Source organism: Periplaneta americana, chromosome 11 (genome assembly GCF_040183065.1).
Source record: "Periplaneta americana isolate PAMFEO1 chromosome 11, P.americana_PAMFEO1_priV1, whole genome shotgun sequence".
NCBI classification, from domain to species: domain Eukaryota; kingdom Metazoa; phylum Arthropoda; class Insecta; order Blattodea; family Blattidae; genus Periplaneta; species Periplaneta americana.
In genome coordinates this window covers 454,401-475,000 of record NC_091127.1, presented here as the reverse complement: position 1 = coordinate 475,000, position 20,600 = coordinate 454,401, and the positions used below count along the sequence as shown (strand labels likewise).

General features: G+C 36.6%; 1 long non-coding RNA gene across 1 annotated transcript in view; it reads right to left on the bottom strand.

Annotated features, from left to right (window-relative positions):
- LOC138708696 (uncharacterized) overlaps positions 1–20,600 on the bottom strand; it is a 67,355-nt gene that overhangs the window by 35,344 nt on the left and 11,411 nt on the right. Inside the window, exon 2 of the long non-coding RNA XR_011334751.1 lies at positions 17,825–17,973. This is a non-coding gene — a long non-coding RNA (uncharacterized lncRNA). The remainder of the gene's footprint in view (positions 1–17,824; positions 17,974–20,600) is intronic.

Here is a 20,600-nt window from a genome sequence, read left to right as displayed (position 1 = left end):
GTCACAATAACATTTAAGAAAACACCCATGTTGCATTCGCAATTAAAGGGATTTAATCGGGAGGTTTCAGGAAACTGGTTCTGTAATTTCAGGCTATGGTTCGAAGATGGCCTCTAAGTTTTAATTCAACAATGTCTTCATGACTTTAAAGTCACTGTATGGCGTGACTTCGATTCATTATTCATCATTAGTCCGTATTTCTTGGAAGTAAACAACAATGGGATAACAGAGGATCATAATGATACCTCTGACCGAGGTTCTGGCTGATATGTACATCTATTATCAGGCAGTACATCTCACTTGACGATATGTGTCAGAGGAAGAAGAATTGTTTGTATGCATCTGAAGTCTGATTGCTGTGATATGTAGCTAGTCTGCGATGTATGAAATGGAGAGGGAAAAGGAGTTGGCACCCTACCCCATTATCTCCCGGCTTAGTTGCCTCATGAGTGATGCCTTATTGGTGTCACTTGTGAGGTTCAAACCTGTTGACTAAACAACAACAGTAAATCGGAAGCACTACAGAAACTCGTCACCCCTAATCACCTGGAAAAAAAAAAAATTACTTTCATGGCACCAACTCTTCTCATTCACGTATTTAAATTAGGCCTATGTATTTGACAATGTTAAATGAAATGAAACAATAAAAAGTAATGATTAACTTTACAGCTTCCTTACTGTATTAACTTTTTGAGAAGTTGTAAAGTCAGTCAGTGATTATGAAAGTGTACACACAACAATGAAGAATAAATCGAATATTACGTACCGAGAAACGTAAGTGAGACCTGATCGAGATCAGATAAGTCGCTTACAGTTTCTTTAATTCAAGTAGCACATGACTTGGTTACTATGTTACTGTCAAACTAATAATTTATTGTCAGTACTTCAGACCTGTTCAAGAATTGTTGCCATGGTAATTAAGAAATGAATTGTAAATTTTACTTTCACTGCCAAACATATAATGTTAAAAATAATTAACTTACATATATCAAGTATTGCAGTATCTTTAATCTTTAATTTATAAAAAATATCAATCTAAATGCCTTATCTGCAATGTAATTGGACAAATTTGTAGTTTTATTAACATACATGTATAATAATTTGTTATAACTAGCACACAATACAAACTTACAAATGGCTTTTAAGGAACCCGAAGGTTCATTGCCGCCCTCACATAAGCCCGCCATCGGTCCCTATCCTGTGCAAGATTAAGCCAGTCTCTATCATCATACCCCACCTCCCTCAAATCCATTTTAATATTATCCTCCCATCTACGTCTCGGCCTCCCTAAAGGTCTTTTTCCCTCCGGTCTCCCAACCAAAACTCTATATGCATTTCTGGATTCGCCCATACGTGCTACATGCCCTGCCCATCTCAAACGTCTGGATTTCAAGTTCCTAATTATGTCAGGTGAAATACTTTTCATAAACGTTTTCAGGTACATTAATATTATAATATCTGATTTCAAGTAAATTATAATGTACGTATGTGTACTCGTATAGTAGAGTATTTTAAATGATGGGTGAAGCAGACGGCAAAGTAAAATTTAGTTGTACGACGTATTTGTGACATCTTTGAATATAATGCAATTGTTTTGTAATGCTATATATCTAAATATATCTTAGAACATTGGAATAAAAACAAATAATATTGCATATATTAAGAACAATTAAATGGTACTAAATGTCATATTGTAATATTTAGTTATTATAGTTAAGTTAAAAGTAAACAATGGCGAATTACAGTAAAGTATATTAAAACATACTGATTGAAGTTTGAAGAATTATAAACATATTAATATTATGAAGATGCATAATGTACAACCAGCAATAATTATGGCTACGTTTGGACTAATGAATCTTAGGCTCGATTGTGCAACTGCATTTTAATGCTGATTAGGCTATGTGAAATTCGCCCAACGTTCCAGCTACGTGCATTTGACTGTTTTATTAACATTGACATGTATTATGTATGGTAGCGAAACTGTGATTGGAGTTTAGCGTGAAGTCTTCAAGCTATATATAACATAAATTAAATCTTCTTATATCAGAGATGTAAAGATGTTAATTGCGTAATTATGTGTGATATATTAATTGTGTAGAAAGATAATTTATTTTATGAAAATATACATAAATATACTTGGAATCAGATGAAAAGTGTTTCGGCTTGCCACAAGCAGTACAACACAGAAGACGCGTACTGTGAAAGTCCGCAGTTTACAGTTTGGCGTGAAGCAAGCTTCGTCTGTAAGCATTTCCTACAAAATATGGATTCTGTATACACTGATCACGTAGTCACTCACAGAACAACACATGTGGATGAAAATCATAGACACTGTACGCGCTGGAAAAAAAAAAATTATAGTTTATTTAACGACGCACGCAACTACAGAGGTTATATTAGCTTCGCCGGTGTGCCGGAATTTTGTCCCGCAGGAGTTCTTTTACATGCCAGTAAATCTACTGACATGAGTAGCCTGTCGCATATAAACACTTAAATGCCATCGACCTCGGCCGGGATCGAACCCGCAACTTCGAGCATAGAAGGCCAGAGCTATACCAACTACGCGACTACGTGCTGAATGTGTTATAGATGTTGTTACAGGAGTCCAGTGAGATCCTACAACCTACCGGCCATATTACGCCCTGGATTTTGTTCCAAATTCAACATTTCTTTCTTCCTGTGATAATATTTCATCAGGTCGTTTATTACCACAATTACGAAAACTAGACATTACTCTTCCTATATTACGGACAAAGTGAAATCAATGTCTGTGCGTTTGGGACATTCCTACCTGGAAATCCTTCTTCACAGTCGTCAAGCGTCACGAGAAATAAAACCATTCGTGTTTGAAAATGTTGGCACACACCCACTGAATAATTTCGTGAGAATAGAAGAAATTGCACGTTCGAAAGACAGGTTAACTTCCACCCGGCCGGCCGTTAATACTGTTCACTTGGAACAGAACTCAAAGAGCAGGGTTGCCAGACTGCGAAATAACGACACGTGTAAGTTACAAGAAAACCGTCCATTTTATTGAAAAATTGCAGAGTAATAAACCATTTCTTATCAGTTTCTTTAATGATAATGATAAGAGTGATCATCATCATCATCATCATCATGAATGGGCGACTGTATCTCAATAAGAGATTACTTCCAATCACCCCACACCAGTCCGCTCGGTAGGGGAAGGTAGAATTCAAATGTAAACACTGCTTGCGGTGAGCTCTGAGCTCAGTGGTGTGTGGCATTCGCGGAAAGTAGGCTGACAGGCAACTCCAAATGTACCTCTGTAACCTTCGCCGTAAAAATGACTTCTTCGTCTGGAAATTACTACCATCGGGAATGGGAAGACGAATACTTTTGTGCACTTCATGAGGGAGAGACGGTTTGTTTAATTTGTGGAAAAAGTAGTAATTATATTTCTCATTTCACTTCTTGTCACGCAGAAAAGTATGGCACTCATGCCATTTCAGGTAATTATCGTTTAATTTTCCTTTACGTTATTATCTTATTGACGTCCACATTTATTATTTCGTGACCTAAAGTCATTCTTTATTTAAATAGGAACTACACGTCTCCAACTCCTAACAGAACTAAAACCTGAGACTGAAACTTCCGTTCAGTAAGAGGTACAGTGTGCAGTTCGAGCTAGTTTCAGTTTTGCGATTGTGTTTAAAACCAGTTCAGAGGAAGAGCGTCAGAAGTCTTTGGGATCATCCTACATAACGTTCCATATATTTTTCCAGTGCCTTGTTTAGAATACCGAACTGTACTGGAGTCCTTGTGGACATATACTTACAGTGGATAACAGTTATATTTGTACAGGCTGAAATTTTGTAAGGAAATAACTTGGTTTGTCTTATAAACTGATTTAAACTTTAAAATATTTTAATATATCATTAAAATCCTTATACTAAACACGTACAATGTAACAAAATGATGAGAATGTTATTTATAAACAATGGGAAGTAAATGCGTCACAATAAGGCAACATATCATGCAACACTCTTATGTATACACTTTACAAAGATACGTTACATTTACTGTGTGCATAGACGGTTAACTGCGTTTCCATACCTATTGGGGTGGGGGAGTTGCGATGTTGTCTGCTATGTATTGTATCAGTCGTGTCCAACATGAAGAAAGGGAAGGAGCTAAGCACAGAACTTAAACATACGATAATCAGTCTTGCTTTGAGGGGCTATTCACTCAGGAAAATTGGTAATATTGTGAAAAAACCTCACTCAACAGTAAGTTATATAGTAAATAAGTTCAAATATAATGGTTCCATTAAGAATATTCCGAGAAGAAGTAGAGAATCGTTCCTGAATGAGAGAGAAAAACGTTTCATTGTTAACAAAGTCAAAGTGAACCCACGTGTAACTGCACCAGGAATTGTGCAGATGTTGCAACAGGCATCGGGTAAGAAGGTATCCAGTCAGACCGTTCGACGAGTGCTATGGCAGCCTGGGTATCGCGGCAGAATCCCAAGAAAAAGGCCATGTGTAAGTAAAAAGAATCGTGCAGCAAGGCTGGCATTTGCTAGAGAGCACCAGGACAAACTTCAAACCTTCTGGAATACTGTGATTTGGTCTGATGAGACTAAAATAAATCTATTTGGGTCTGATGGAATACAGACGGTGTGGAGGAAGGTCAATACGGCCGATAATGTAGAGAACACTTTACCAACAGTCAAACACGGAGGTGGATCAATTAAATTGTGGGGGTGTATGTCATCAAAAGGAGTGGGTACGATTCATTTCATTGATGACAACTTTCACAAATGGTGTTATTTTGAACATATTAAAAAATAATGTCAAACAAAGTGTGGAAAAAAATGGGTCTATCAGCATCTTATAAGATAACGACCCCAAGCATAAAGCAGAAATTAACAAACTGTGGCTCATCTGGAATGTTCCTAAACAGCTTAGAACACCTGCCCAATCCGCGGACCTTAATCCTATTGAGCATCTATGGCCAATTCTCAAGAGAAGAGTTCGTAAATGTAAAGTAACATCTAAAGAAGATCTAAAGGAAGTTATTTTGAAGACGTGGGAAGAAATTAAACCTGCCACTTGTCTTAGTCTTGTACAGTCAATGCAAAGAACGTGCAAGCTAGGGGCTATTCAACAAAGTATTAGAACTTCCCGTCTGTGCCATAAATGTAAAAACAAAGAAACATTTATAATTTATTTTTGTAACTGTACAAATAAGAATGTTGCGGGGAAAGGCTGTGTTTTTGTTTAAATAGAGAAAGTTGTTATGTTATTGAAAAATTATTTTTATATATTATTATTGTCAAGTATGTAAATGATTTATAATGCAACATAAAACAGAAGAATACAATATTTATTTCTGCAGAAAAAATGTTGTTTTAAATATTAAATACAGCTGTACGAATATAACTGTTATCCACTGTATAATTCACGCAAATTTTCTTCGGGAATCGTTGACATTGAAAACGAGTTAAATGACAAAAACTAAATTTTTACAAGAGAAGCAAAAAGAGATTGGGAGTCATTAGAAAAACTGCTAAAAACATGCTATTCAGTCTACAATAGTTTTATTTTCAAAATAACTCTGCATTTCACTCTTTTTCAACGTTATTGGCTTCTTCTTATAGATGCAAAAACGAATTTTACGATTGTTTGTCACAACTCCTTTTCAATGACAACGCCTCAATTATACTGATATATATTTTAACCACTTGAAACACACACACGTTTTTCACCGGCAACCAAGGTTATCTAGCACCAAAAACATTAACAGTACATAACGTACACAGAGTGGCTCAGAGAGATGACAAGTCTCGCGTCTCTGGTGTACACCTCACTCTTCACATGTTCTCAAAGAAAAAATCAAGGGGCGTTATATTGGGTGATCGTGCTACCCACCGCTCTCCGTAGATGTTGAGCAAAGGGCTCCATTGTGTTGTGAGTATGCACTGACTCGAACCTAACAAGACATAGCAGGCTCAGAGGCACGTAGAGGGGTAGGATAAAATTTTTCTTGTGGACCTAGTATACACAAACGTAACAGTGGGGACGAGGTTGAATATTGAAAACATAGCCACTCACGTAGTGATTCATTTTAAACAGGGGTGCATACTACCTAAAGGACACGTCGAAAAAAATGGGTCTGCGCAAAAAAATGGTCCTTGATGCGAAATCTATCATCCCACCGAGTTTGCGCAGAGGTCCTGAACCACCCTGTATAGTCGTACAGAATCACATTCTCATAAAATAGTGCAAATCTCAGTTGTCAGTAGTTGAAAGCTTTATAAATCATTCGTTACATGCTCCTGTATGAATTTATGGCCGTAAATTGTCTTCACAGATTTCAAAATTAAATCTCTTCAGTTGATCGTCCTCCACAAGCCCCCATATTCATACGTGACTAGTATTAAATTACGCATGTGAGGACTCGAATAAAGGTCGTTGAAGACAAAGTGGGTCGCGAGATTTATAAAATAAAATGAAAAACGTCTTATTGTTTGTTGTTTAGTCAACTGTCCGAAGATAGGTCTGAACCTCAAGTGATACCAACAAGGCGCCACTTATCAGGCAACTAGGCCAGGAGATAATGGGGTAAGGTGGCCAGTTCCTTTCCTCCTCCATTGCATACATCGTCGACATAGTGTACGTTATGTTGTATTTAGAAAACAAACAACGCTGAACGTAAAAAATGTTTCAGTAGTTATAAAGTAAAAATTACAGGGACGTATTTTGCGGGCTACCGGAGGTAGCCCAAGGAAATTACAAAAGAAAAAGTTTATAATATAACATAATGTAATAATTTTGTATTATTAGTTTTACCATAGTAATTAAAATTAAAGCAATTGTTAGATATGTTTTGTGTAATAATATGGTCAGCGGTAGCCCAAACCAAATAACCACTGCAATAAATGCGCGTCTTTTTAAGAAAGTTCCTTCTCAAATCTGGACTCCGTATTCGGTGCACGCATGTTTAAGTTCAAAGGGATTCAACTGTTACTATTTCTGAACCATTTACTTCATGAGATTAGGCGCGTTCACATCTTCCCAATTTATTTTCTATTCTCTCCACTGACCTTAAAAATTAATAATTTTTCTTCGTTCTCTCTGTTAAAAAATGTATCCAGTTGTGTTTATATATCAAAACGTCTCTTTAAATTAAAAGTATATACAGGGTGTTTAAAAAAGTGTCGCATATTTTACAGAAGGTAGCATAGGTCTAAAGTAGAAAAAAAGTTCCTATAAACATATGTCCAAAATCAAATATCTGTTGAGATATGGGCCATGCTTATTGTGGCCTATGATCGTCATTCGTATAAAAATACAAAACAATGGCGCATGTTTTGAGAGTGAATAGCATCCCTCAACAGAAGTAAACAGAGAATGTAGTGGTAAACAAAGGTCCAGGATACTACGGAGTCTATCATTTTACTTGTGTTAGTAAGTACGTAGCCTACAGTATTCACTGATATAGGCTGTCTTTCTGTTTATGCACGACGGGACACCACCCCAGTTTTTACATCTTGTGCGACAATAACTAACCCGGAGAATTAATGGGCGATGGATTGGTCGAGGAGGTCCAGTAGCATGGTCTCTCCGATCACCTGACTTAAATCCTTTAGATTTCTGGCTATGGGGATATTAAAATACATTGGAGAATTCTACACCCATTGACAATGTACAAACATTACAGGCGCGTATACCCAATGCATGTGAGCAAATCCGACAACAGCCAGGTGTGGTCGCAAGAGTTCGTGATTCACTGAGAAGGGCTGAAGCAAGTGTAACAATGCGCGGTAACCTTCTGTAGTGTCTACCTAACAGACAGGTGGGTAATAATAATAATAATAATAATAATAATAATAATAATAATAATAATAATAATAATAATAATAATAATAATAATCCATGGCGCTACAGCCCTTGAAGGGCTCAGACCGACCAGCCGGCTGTTGGCCTCACGTTTACATGCCGAAGCAGAGGTGGACGATCATCCAACCAGAATGAAGGTATCGTGTGGTTAGCACGATGATTCCCCGAGCCGTTATAGCTGGCTTTCGCAACCGGATTTCGCTATTTATCGTAGCTCCCCAAGTGCATCACGATGCTGGGTGGGCACCGGTCCCATATATTGGCAGAAATTTCATGAGAAAATTTCTTTCCCCATGAGGACTCGAACCAACGCGCATTCCGTAACACGAGTCCTAGGCAGGATTCCTAGACCACGACGCCACGGCGCGGGACAGACCGGTGGGTATCGTACCACAAGACAGCATAAGCCATATCTCAACAGATATTTGTTTCTGAATACACGTATATACGAACTTTTTTGTAGTTTCGACCAATGCTACCTCCTGTAAAAACAAGCGACACTTTTTTAAACAGCCTGTATTTGTCCGCCGATGTAAGAACCTCTAAGTGCTCACTCTGCTCCTTTTATCTGCTGACGTAAGTCAGTACAGGCTTATTCCTTAAAACTTCAAATTGCGTGATTTTCTGTTGCAACATTATTCCACTCACTCTTAATGCTATGTTTACATTTTCTTATAAGCAGTACCACACATCCGTCAATAATTAGATTTGATAGTTTTGTTATTATTTTAGTAGTTATTTTACGATGCTTTATCAACATCTGAGGTTATTTAGCGATTGAATGAGATGAAGGTGATAATGCCGGTGAAATGAGTCCGGAGTCCAGCACCGAAAGTTACCCAGCATTTACTGATGTTGGGTTGAGGGAAAACCCCGGCAAAACCTCAACCAGGTAACTTGCTCCGACCGGGAATCGAACCCGGGCCACCTTTTTTCGCTGCCAGACACGCTAATCGTTACTCCACAGGTGTGGACGATTTGATAGTAGTTTAACAGCAATAATATTGGCTATTATTATTATTATTGTTGTTATTATTATTATTATTATTATTATTATTATTATTATTATTATTATTATTATTATTAAACTACTATCAAATCTAGTATCATTTACGTATGTATGGTACTGCTTATAAGAAAATGTAAACATAGCATTAAGAGTGGAATAATGTTGTTGCCAGTATTACAAAATGTAAACAGTTAAACGAAAATCATGTCAGAAGGATGGACAGAAGAAATCCTGCAGTATGCTCATCGTGGAAGAAGATCGGTTGGTCGTCAGGCTTTGAGATGGACTGATGTGAGCCCGTAACAGACCACCTGGTCTAATATGTGTTTGTACGATTATGATGATGATATTATTATTATTATTATTATTAATATTATTATTATCATTATTATTATTATTATTATTATTATTATTATTATTATATACAAATGTGGTTTATGTTTTCAAAGAAAGTTTCACTTTGGAAAATAAAATTAAAATCAATTTAAAATGATGAGTAGTCACGGGTTCTTGCACATTTTACAAGTACTATACAAACGTAATATAGTACTTGTAACTGGATCATGCAAATTTAATATTCGAACTATAAACAAATAATTCATTTTCTTAATTTGGAAACATAATACGGCCAGTCTTTCCACAAAGCAATAACTGTCGCACATTAACTAATATGATGAATCGTTCAGGATAATGGAGACAATTTGTATCATCTAGGTTTCGTAACTTGTGTAGGTCGTAACGTAAATTGAGTCAAATTGTACTTAACAGAGAAGAACGCAGTTACAGCAAATTAAGACTTCATTACGTACAATATTTGGCCAGACAACATCCAACCGCTGTCATGGAAGCTGTCATAGCTGGGAGGAAAATGTGGGAAGCCAACGTTGAGAACCGGCGATAATAATTTGAACTTAGCCATTGTAGCGAAATTTCTGCGACTAATTGGACTGTATTTAATCACAATCACCTTCCATAATCATGAGTAGGCCTATGTTAACCTTTATGGACTGGATGTCATTATTATTCATAAAATTGGTAAGTGCAGATGCGAGAATGAACATTTGACTTGAAATGTTTCGCTTAAAACTAATGTCCTAAGGTAAATAAAAGGCTGGGGTGAGATTAACATACAAACACTGCCACATGGTTGGAAGTACATTATATAGCCAGAATTGTGAACAAACATATGTGAAAATTTTAGTTATAAAGGTCTTGAAATACAAGAAGGAAACGTGAACCTCTTCATCCACTCTAGACGACTGCACTCGAGTAGTAGATAGAGACTATATAACAGAAGAATGTAAAACGAAAGCGTAACAAAATACTTGAGCTTTCACGACCGCGCCGCTGTCCGGGCTGAATGCCGTGGTCTGCTATCTCGTGACGCGTACCTTCCACACGTATTAAGCGCTTCGCAGCAATTCAGTTCGAATGTAACACGCAGTTTAATATAGGCTAATTTATTTTTTTCGACTATTGATACAGAGACATACATGAACGAAGTCATCCAATATACTCGTACAAATAAATAAGAGATGCATTTTGGCTTTCTGGATTACACAAATTAGGCATTCTTTATAATCCCAACAGTAAGATATACAACTTCATTTATACATTTCCCGATTTAAGTGTGTGTATATAATTATGGACAAATTTGCAAGTGGCTACCACGACGATATCAGTGGCACAAACTTCACTAACAAGGGAAGGGTTTCGGCTCGAACAGGAATTTCGTATCTCTTTACATCTCTGTAAAGCTCCCAAAAGCATTCGTTTGTGTAATGTGTGGTTTGTCTGTTAGAGCACTGTACAAGTTGAGGGGTGGGGAGAGCACTGCACAAGTTAAGGGGATGGGACACCTTACCCGTAAGCCTAGCCTAGCCTAGAAGCTAGTGCGAGTGGTAAAATGTCTACAGCCCATTTAAGAACATTTTTCTGCAACGTTCTGTCTGAAAATATTGCAGCTAATCAAAAGTGTACACTGTTGTGTGAGTCACTGAATGCGCACAAGGACGCAACCTTAATAAATGAATCATTCCAAGGCTAGGACATGGAATGTATGATGATCATTCCACCTAAAAAAAAAAAAAAAAAAAAAAAAACTAAATAAGTCCAGCCTCTGGATACCTATTTCCTTAGAGGCTTAGGCAATAGAAAATATATGTTCGGAGGATAACAGATTGCATAAGGACTCTTGCTGAGAATCCAGAACTTGATTTGGAAAATCGAGTGTTTATAATGAAAATGCACCCTGTTATTCATAACCAGTTGTTTGCTCCAGTGTACCGCCCTATGCTTCAGTATTCCTGGCAGTCAGCTGGTTACGTGAATCCTGAACAAGTCTCGGACTTCAAAAATGTAATTCAGGTGGCATTTGATTGTTCAGCACTGGAGTGTGGTTCAGAAGATTGTTCAGGTGTTGCTTCTGCGTGTTGTGCTTATTGCTCTGCTCCATGCTGTTCCAGGCATTTTTAAAGAAGTGTATTGACCAATACCAACCAAACGGAGAGTTACACAAATGAATGCTTTTACGCTCTTCATCACCATTGTGAGGTAAGCCTCTGTACAAATTTTTAACCAAAAATTCCTGTTCGAGCCGAAACCCTTCCCTTGTAAGCAAGCAGATGAACGTTTAATTTGCAAACCTTTTGTAGTGATGGATAACGCCTTTACCCAAGTGTCCAATATACCAATAAGAATCTTTTTAGAAAACGAATCCGAACAGGTGAAACTGTAAAGATAAGCGGGGAAGGTTGATAAGTCCTTAAAATGGTAGAATTTCGTTAACACCTATTTATTTTTAACGTACATTTTTTAACTCAGTAGAGCTATTGGCATGATTGAGAATCTTCGTATCTCCATAAAATAAAATTCAAAACTCTCCAATTGAAAACAACATTTACTGCCTCCACCATATCTTCATCTTCCTCCCAAACCGTCTTTGAGGTTAGGGACGAACTGACGGAGGCAAATGTGACGAGTACAAACCCACAATCCTGCAATGTTACTCAATTGTAAATGCTCAATTAAAGGATGACTTCATTTCTTAGATCTTCTCTCCTCTTGTACTTCAGTTCTCCTCAATGGCCTTAACAATGAAGTGATAGTGAAAGCATGTTCCTGATAATCTCAGGAAAGCTGGACATCCAGTTGATTTATACGCTCTAAACTTCTTTGGATAGGAGAAGAGTCTTCATTGTTTTGATTGAAACTTGTTTCAAACTCGAAATGAGGAACCCAAGTTTCGTCCATTGTAATAAACTCCAACTCCCCCCAAAATAGTTGTGGTGCATCTCTTTGAAAACACTCGACGCCTTCCAGGTTCTGATCAGCATTTAATACTTAGGCACCATCTACCACAGACTAATACAGTAGCCTATGTCAACAATAAGGAAAGATAACGTGGAAGACTGGCTGTCTGCGATTTATCAACTGTCCCTGTCCCTCGCAGAATTAATCGAAAAGATCTATAGGAAGAAGTAACGTCGAGAACTTATTAGTACCACTATCTTGAAATAATCAATCTTTATGGCTTAACAAATTGGACAAAAAACAAGTTACATACAGTATCACTGTTTTTTTTATATATTTACCTTTTAATTAACTTACTAACGTTTCCGCCTCCTATGGGGCATCATAAGGCATGAATAATACACTCAGGGACAAAAAAAACCGGACACTTTAATATTTGCTGGTATTTTACAAAACATTATCTTCTCATACAATATTATGGTAGCCATCTGTTGTTATGGAGACGTGTATACATTGTTGATTGTTTTTTGTTTTATAAACAAGCCATTACAACCAAATATTCCAATTTTGCTTTCGGAGTCTCAGCTATAACAATTTTGTCTCAACCATTTTGTGCTTCATTATCGTTATCATTCGTTATTTCTTTATTTTTACATTTTCTGAGTTTAAGTGGCGTTGTAACATTTGTCTTAAAACAAGATGCGACCTGAAGATGTGGCTCGAGCTGTAGCCCTTTACGATGATGGACGCAGTGTACGTTACATTGCAAATGTTATGAATATGGCTAGAAGCACAACCCATGATGCCATAAAACGGTATAGAGAGACCCTAGAATATACCAGAAGACCAGGTTCGGGTCGTCCAAGAGCTACAAATCCAAATGAAGACAGGTATATGGTGTTGAGAGTTCTTAGGGAGCGCAACCTGCCAGCTACTAGTGTAGCCCAGCAATTTGTTAACATGCATGGACGCCCAATTTCGTCCAAAACAGTTAGAAGGAGGTTGAAAGCAAGTGGACTGATATCAAGTAGATCTGCAACTGGTTCCAGACTTCTCAGGATGCATCGAGTTGAACGACTGCGTTTTGCAAATGATCACAGGGATTGGAGAAATGGACAGTGGAGTTGTGTTCTGTTCACCAATGAGTCCCGTTTCAATCTGTGCTCACCTGATGGACGTGAAAGAGTTTGGAGAAGGAGGGGAGAACGATTTTCACAGTGTTGCATTTCCGAAAATGTGCCGTATGGAGGTGGTGGAGTGATGGTTTGGGCAGAAGTGTGTACGGATGCTTGTACAGAGTTGGTTTTTGTTGAAAATGGAAGACTAACAGCTGATAGGTATATAAATGAATGTTTGGCTGATCATGTTGTGCCATTTGGCCAATTTGTAGGCGATAATTTTGTTTTAATGCATGATAATGCACGGCCGCATATTGCCCATACGGTCGGAGATTATCTCCAAGAAGTGGGAATCCATGTTCTTCCATGGCCAGCAAGGAGTCCAGACATGAACCCAATTGAACACGTGTGGGACATGCTGGGACGGCATGTTAAGAATAGACGACCGAGACCAGAATCGTTACAAGAGTTAAGGCGAGCACTTGGCGAAGAATGGGAACTTATTCCTCAAGAAGCCATTGCTAACCAAATTGAGAGCATGCCAAGACGTATGGCTGCAGTTATTCAAGCCAGAGGCGGTAATACCCGTTACTAAAAAGAGTTTTTAATGTTTAAGGCACCATAAAATGAAAAAACAGTTAGACCAAACGATGTCATAGTTATACGCCCTTTGTAATTTTTTGTAAATTTTCTCATCAGAGATTTGTTTTCAAATGTTGTCGTATAAGGTGCTAAATGAAACATTATTTTGTCTAAATGGGTTTTGTTTCATTTTGAAATAATTGGCAACAAAATACAAGCAAATATAGAAGTGTCCGGTTTTTTTGTCCCTGAGTGTATTTAAATATCTAAAATCAAGTGTGTAGATTAATATGCCTTAATAAACCTCTTGATTATCCTTCAGAGCTGCTGTATTCAGAATTTGAAGTACAGAATGTATACAAATGATTCATCAGGTTTTGACATCGTACAGCTTAAAATTTATAATGTCCACCCATTTGTACTCACAGCCAACAGAAAGAGCATATTCTTAAATTTGTCATCCCTCATTTCAGATTTCATTCTGACTCTTCAGTGACTCACTAGTGGCTGCTGGTAAAATAGTGACTGATCAACAGAAAGCATTTTTTGTTTTGGAATACCAGAGTACTCAATCCACCATCACTGTGCAGCGTGCGTTCCGGAGACAGCACAGAGGAGACCCACCAAAGCATTCTGCGGTGGTATCGACAGTTGAAAGACAAAGGGTGCTTGTGTAAAGGAAAAAGCTCAGGACGACCAGATGTTTCAGCTGAAAACCCCGTGTTACAGTGGAAATTGAAAGAGATTCTCCAAAATTGAGTGTTTTCTGTGCTGTCTCAAGGAGCACGGTTTACGGACCCCACTTTATTGCTGAGAATACCGTGATGGGTGCGACGTACCTACAAATGTTGCAAGACTGGTTGTTTCCTCAACTGACAAATGACAACCCAAACTTCATCTTCCAGCAAGACGGAGCTCCGCCTCATTGGCATAGAGAAGTGCGTCGATATCTAAACGAGGAACTTCCAAACCGGTGGGTTGGGCGATGTGCTCAGGACGATTTGGCACTCCTCAGGTGGCCCCCACGGTCTCCTGACTTCACAGTTTGTGATTTTTTTTTCTTTGGAGGTACGTGAAAGAGAATGTTTACATGCCACCTATGCCGACAACAATAACATGCTCCAACGTGTAAGGGTCGAACTGGACTACCGCATAGATGTGTGTCGGGTAACATGAGGAGGACACAGAGCATTTGTAATGATATGTACAGAACTTGAAAATGTGCTCCTTCGATTGGCTATTAGCACAAATGGATGGACATCATACATTTGAAGATATACGATGTCAGAACCCGATGAATCATTTGTATACACTCTGTACTTGACTTCCAACAAATTTACTGAATTTCGTACATAAAAACCGAAACATATTTAATCTATATTCACATAGTGTATAGTGTATTGTATTGTATTTATTAACATTCCATGGTATTCATACATTGCTTCATAGTTAAAATATGGAACAAATCAAAAAACCTAATACTATTATAAAGTCTTAATATATAGTCACAGTCTAGATGAAATATATACAGAAGAGGTTTACAATATAGTCCACTAGTACAACACAAAGTTTTAGTATCAATTTCATGAAGCGTTATTGAATGTCATGAATTCACCTACAGAACAGAAGGCGTGAGAAATTAGGTACTTCTTTAATTTGGTTCTAAATAATCTTATGTTTTGAGTTTCATTTTTTATATCGATAGGGAGGCTATTAAAAATGTTTACTGCCATATAACGCACTCCTTTTTGATAGCACGATAGACTTGCCGATGGAGTATGAAAGTCATTTTTGACGTGTATTTATGCTATGAACTGTTGAATTAGTTACAAAGTTTTCACGATTACACGACGAAGATTATTAATGAAAAAATATACTGACAAATCATGGGCATTATTTGTAGTTTTTTGAAAATAGTCCTACAAGATTCCCTAGATTTGGCACCTACTATTATTCTAATTACTCATTCATTACATAAATATAAAACCAAAAGATCAGACAACATAATATGCTTGAGAGTTCCTAAATGTACTACAACTGTAGCATATAATCACAGTAGCAACTTCGGTCCAAGGCTTTACAACGTGATAATAGATAAATTCCCAAACATACAATTTGCTAATGCTCCTTATTTTAAAAAAATCTATTAAAAATTGCTGTTAACAGAGAAAGTTTAAAGTTCAATTATTGTGATATATGTTTTTTTCTTTTATTACTTTTTACTCTGTTACTCAATAAAATGTGGAATGCCCCCTGAGCACGAGTACGTAACTTACTCTTTCTGGGGTGCTAGAGAGTTCTTGCAAAAAAAATCAGTATGTGTACCGTCTTTTGTTTCCTTCAGTGCCTCAAACTTACAGACGAAAAACTTTGAGAATTTTATTTTCATCTGGCACAATTTCTACCTCCATTTATTAAAACGGCCAGACGCGCTAACCGTTTCTCCACAAGAGTGGACTTCATTTATGTAGAAAGTAATTTTGATTTTGTGCTTGAATTCAACTCCTACATTTCTGATCAGTTTCTTCATTTGTTTATGCATTCAAAACGTTTACAGATGAAGTTGCGAACCGACAATAATACAAATCACTCTGAAATGTGATTAGTGAAACAAGCGATGTATGCAATGGTGGGAGAAAAGAACTGGCCACCCAACTGGCTTAGTTGCCTCATGAGTGATGCCTTATTGGTGTCACTTGTGAGGTTCGGACAGTTGACTAAACAACAACCATACGAGTCACCATATGTTTAATGTGACAAACGAACTACTCAGTTGCTCGAATGATATTAGATAATGTCGGCTAAAACAGTCGTTTGAAGTGTGTATAACAAATTCTTTGTTATGTTATTGTTAAAATTAATTCGTGTCGCGATATGACTTTTGTTATAAGTTAAAGCGACAATAAATAAATAAATAAATGTAAAAAAAAACAAATTATTAATTACTATACAGATAAGAAACAAAATAAAATAGCGGTTTCCACAGGCTTCGAACTGACGACCGTACGCCATACGTACAATTACAAACGGTCCGATCATCCTATCCTCAAGTCCTGAGTAACGACGGCTTGTATTTTCCAGAATACTGATCCGGAAGATATCAGCCACATTATCATACATAATAGTTGGCACAAAGCATTTTCTTACCCTTATACTTGGAGAATCCGGGAAGAGACATTTATTTGTCAACTGCACAGTTTGGCTAGCTTGTATAAATACAATACGAGCACAAGATCTATTGTATATGTAGGCCTATCTACTCACATTTAAGCCTCGATGAATTATTATACGATAACAGTGTTTCGCTGATTATTACAAATCAGAATATTAGCTTTCGGGTAAAAGTTGTCGTCTGGAGTGAAACCAACTTAAGGCAAAGGATTCTGAAGAACGGCTGACATGCTTCTTGGTCCCGGATATACAGCATAATTATTCTGAATATCAGACATTACAAGGAAGTTAAAATTATCTATTGTTCTGTCTGAAAGCTATCAAATGTCAATTTTTTTCCCTCTACAGTTCTGTGTATTAGCTATATTCTAGTTTGAAACATTGAAAAGACATGTGCATACAAATTTAAATTCTTTAACAAGGACAGACCTAGCAAATACATTTTCAGTGTGAAATGTTACATCCAGACAGCAGTTACAAAGGAAAAAGATTTAAGTATTTTATTAGACATGATCAAGCACAGTTTCGGAGTTACGTCATCAGGGAAGGCAGGCAATGAGAGAACCTACACATATGCTGAGCTATCTCTTGCACTGAAGAACAAACATTTTATAGCACAAACAATCAAAAAAAGAACATGAGTTAATTCCAAAATCATAATTATAAGCAACACTACATCTCTAAATATCTAGCTTAATGAATATTCAATATATGGCCTATAAAGAATGAGATAATCATGCACATAAGGAAGAGTACGCAAGCAACTAAGAGAGAAAAGATAGGTTAAGCATGTATATGAAGGGTAGCATGAGACTGTAGCTCACATAGGGTGGATCACAGTAGATGGCCTTGCACCACATAGGCTCACTATGGTAACAGACACACATTGAACAAACGCTGGGACCTGGGACGTAGAGGAGGCCATGATTGATTGTATTGCCTTGGAAGTCCGTGCAGTCTTCCTCGACAGCATCTGCCAACATATTACAACCACCACAAAACACTACTCGTTACACAGTTTATGTAAATACAACCCCTCATGTATCAGGTTTCATGCAGAAAATATCATGTGCTAAAATTTAATAAAATATAGTAATTTACACACAGCATCTCGTCATACTACAGGGATTGATTATTTTATTCATGAGTGAGAAATGATGCTTAAAAATCTTGTGAATTAGGAAAGTGGAAATGTAGTAGAAAGATTAAAGGATCTGAATTTTGATAACGTATTTAGTTAAGTAAAGTAGACATAAATCATGTCTCTGCACAAAGTAGAAGACTGTACTGAATGTTGATACAAAATTATATTATTTATATACATCACCAATTAAAAATTATTGTCTACCAATTAAAAAAAAAACTAATAAAAATAAAATTCAAAGTAAGGAAATTTCCACTGCCTGCTTGAACTGCTTATGCTGCCTACTCATAAGACCATTCTAACAATGCTTTCGCTGAAACGGTAGGTGGCAGCACCAAATATACTACGTTCATCCGTATGTCTGCTCCAAACTATGAAGAAAAACAAAACAAACAAAACAGTTGTTCTATCCATTTTGTGCCAGTGTGACATATTGAAGTGTGTTAGGAATAATAACCATCAGAAACTTGTGTCAGAAACTCTTGTGGATAAATTCGTGCAACCCTTAGTTACTAATGTAAGAAAGTTCCACACAGAAAAAGTTTTCCGGTTTTCTTGTTCTTTCAAGAACTGGATTAAAGAAGAGGAAGAAAAAGCTTTAGAGTAGCGAAACAAAGTAATATTTTAATCACTTACTACAAACATAAAGCATAGGATCTATGTATATCCACAAGCGATTCACTAGTCGTTAGGAGCTGCCATCTAGAAGCATTTTTTTTTCTATTCATGTTACATGTTTGACCACTGAATGAGCAGACAGTATAAGCAGCCATCGGAGGCATGGCTGGATCACATCCTATGGCTGCTTACACTACCTGTCCAATCAACGCTTATGAGCGAGTAAACGCTAGGTGGCAGGTAGTGACTTTGCATATACTGATAATGTTAATAGCGATGGGCACTGCCTGCCAGCTAGCGCAAAATAACTTTGACTGAGCAGGCAGTTTACGCAGCTACAAGATGCGATCCAGCAAGCAGTGGTTCGAGGAGACTGTGATAATTTTATAAGAAAGATATTAAACAACTGCCGATCATAATTAGAAGCAACAGGTACGGTATGAATAACAAAACATATTTCTTTCCTGAAAATAATAATAATAATAATAATAATAATAATAATAATAATAATAATAATAATAATAATACCGGAGAAACCGAATTACACATTTCAATAAAATTTATATTGAAATTCGAGGCTTAAAAAGCACAGATTTATATTAACCAAAAGAAAATAGAGACATCAGTTAGGAACCAAGATTTGTGACGCAGAATCTAAACTACGAAGTGCAGTGGCATGGAGTGAAAGAGAATGAGGAAGGAGGGCAGGAGAAGAACACTTTCGCATAGTGACAGACAAGGTCACAAGAAGTAACAGAAAAACTTACGAAGCCTACAAAAAAATAAGTACGATACAAAAATAATTTAAATTTGGACAACGTTACAAGAAAACTGCAACGTTTAAGAAAGAAATATTTTTCAACTATCAATTGCATATGCATATTTTCATTATTATTATTATTATTATTATTATTATTATTATTATTATTATTATTATTATTATTATTATTATTAGAAAATATTCAAAGAAAATATATTTCATTATGTGCTTTTAGATTTCTACCTACTTCCTCTGTTTTCACTTATGAGCTAACCTGTAATTATTTTAACTGTTCTAGTCTTAATGCCAGACGTCTTGATCTCGATTACTTATTCTTTTCTATGTTTATAAAGGGTGACATTCTTTGTGAATCCATCATAAGCAATATTCCTTCGGATTCCTTCTAAAGGACTAAGATTTCAAAACAATTTTATACCAGTAAGTCTAAATCTCTTTCACCGATTGCCAGATGCATAAAACTTGCCAATTTACTTGGTATGAAATTGGATCCTTTTAATGTATAGTTCGGATATTTATATTGCTGTTGTTTTAATGTTGGATTCTAATTCAATTCTAACATTTATAACCCATGTTTTGTTATTATTGTTTTAATTAAGTTATTCTTTACTTCACTTCTATTTATATTCATGTATTTTTATTGCAGTTATTGTCATTATTTGTAATTATCGTCATTTTGTGCTGAACTATTATTGGCCGCTGGCTGTTGTACAGCACAATAAAATATTAGTAAATAAATAAATATTATTATTATTCAGCATCGGCCAAATAATGTAGCATAAGAGAAATAACATTTTGGCCTGGATATAAATGACAAACTCTATGGGGTGTCAAAAGTGAACCACAATGGAATTCAGCTTACTTTACTTCCAACAGCAACAGTGCTACAGGCTTTATAATAATTTAAAGTTATTTTAAAATAACCGATTTTAATACATACACTTTTCCTATATTGAGATAAAAGAAATACTGTCCAGATTTTAAACAAATTAAATCGGATAAGTTAAGGGAACTAGAGTCAAACTGTGAGCACGCTACATCAAGGGTTTACACACCAACT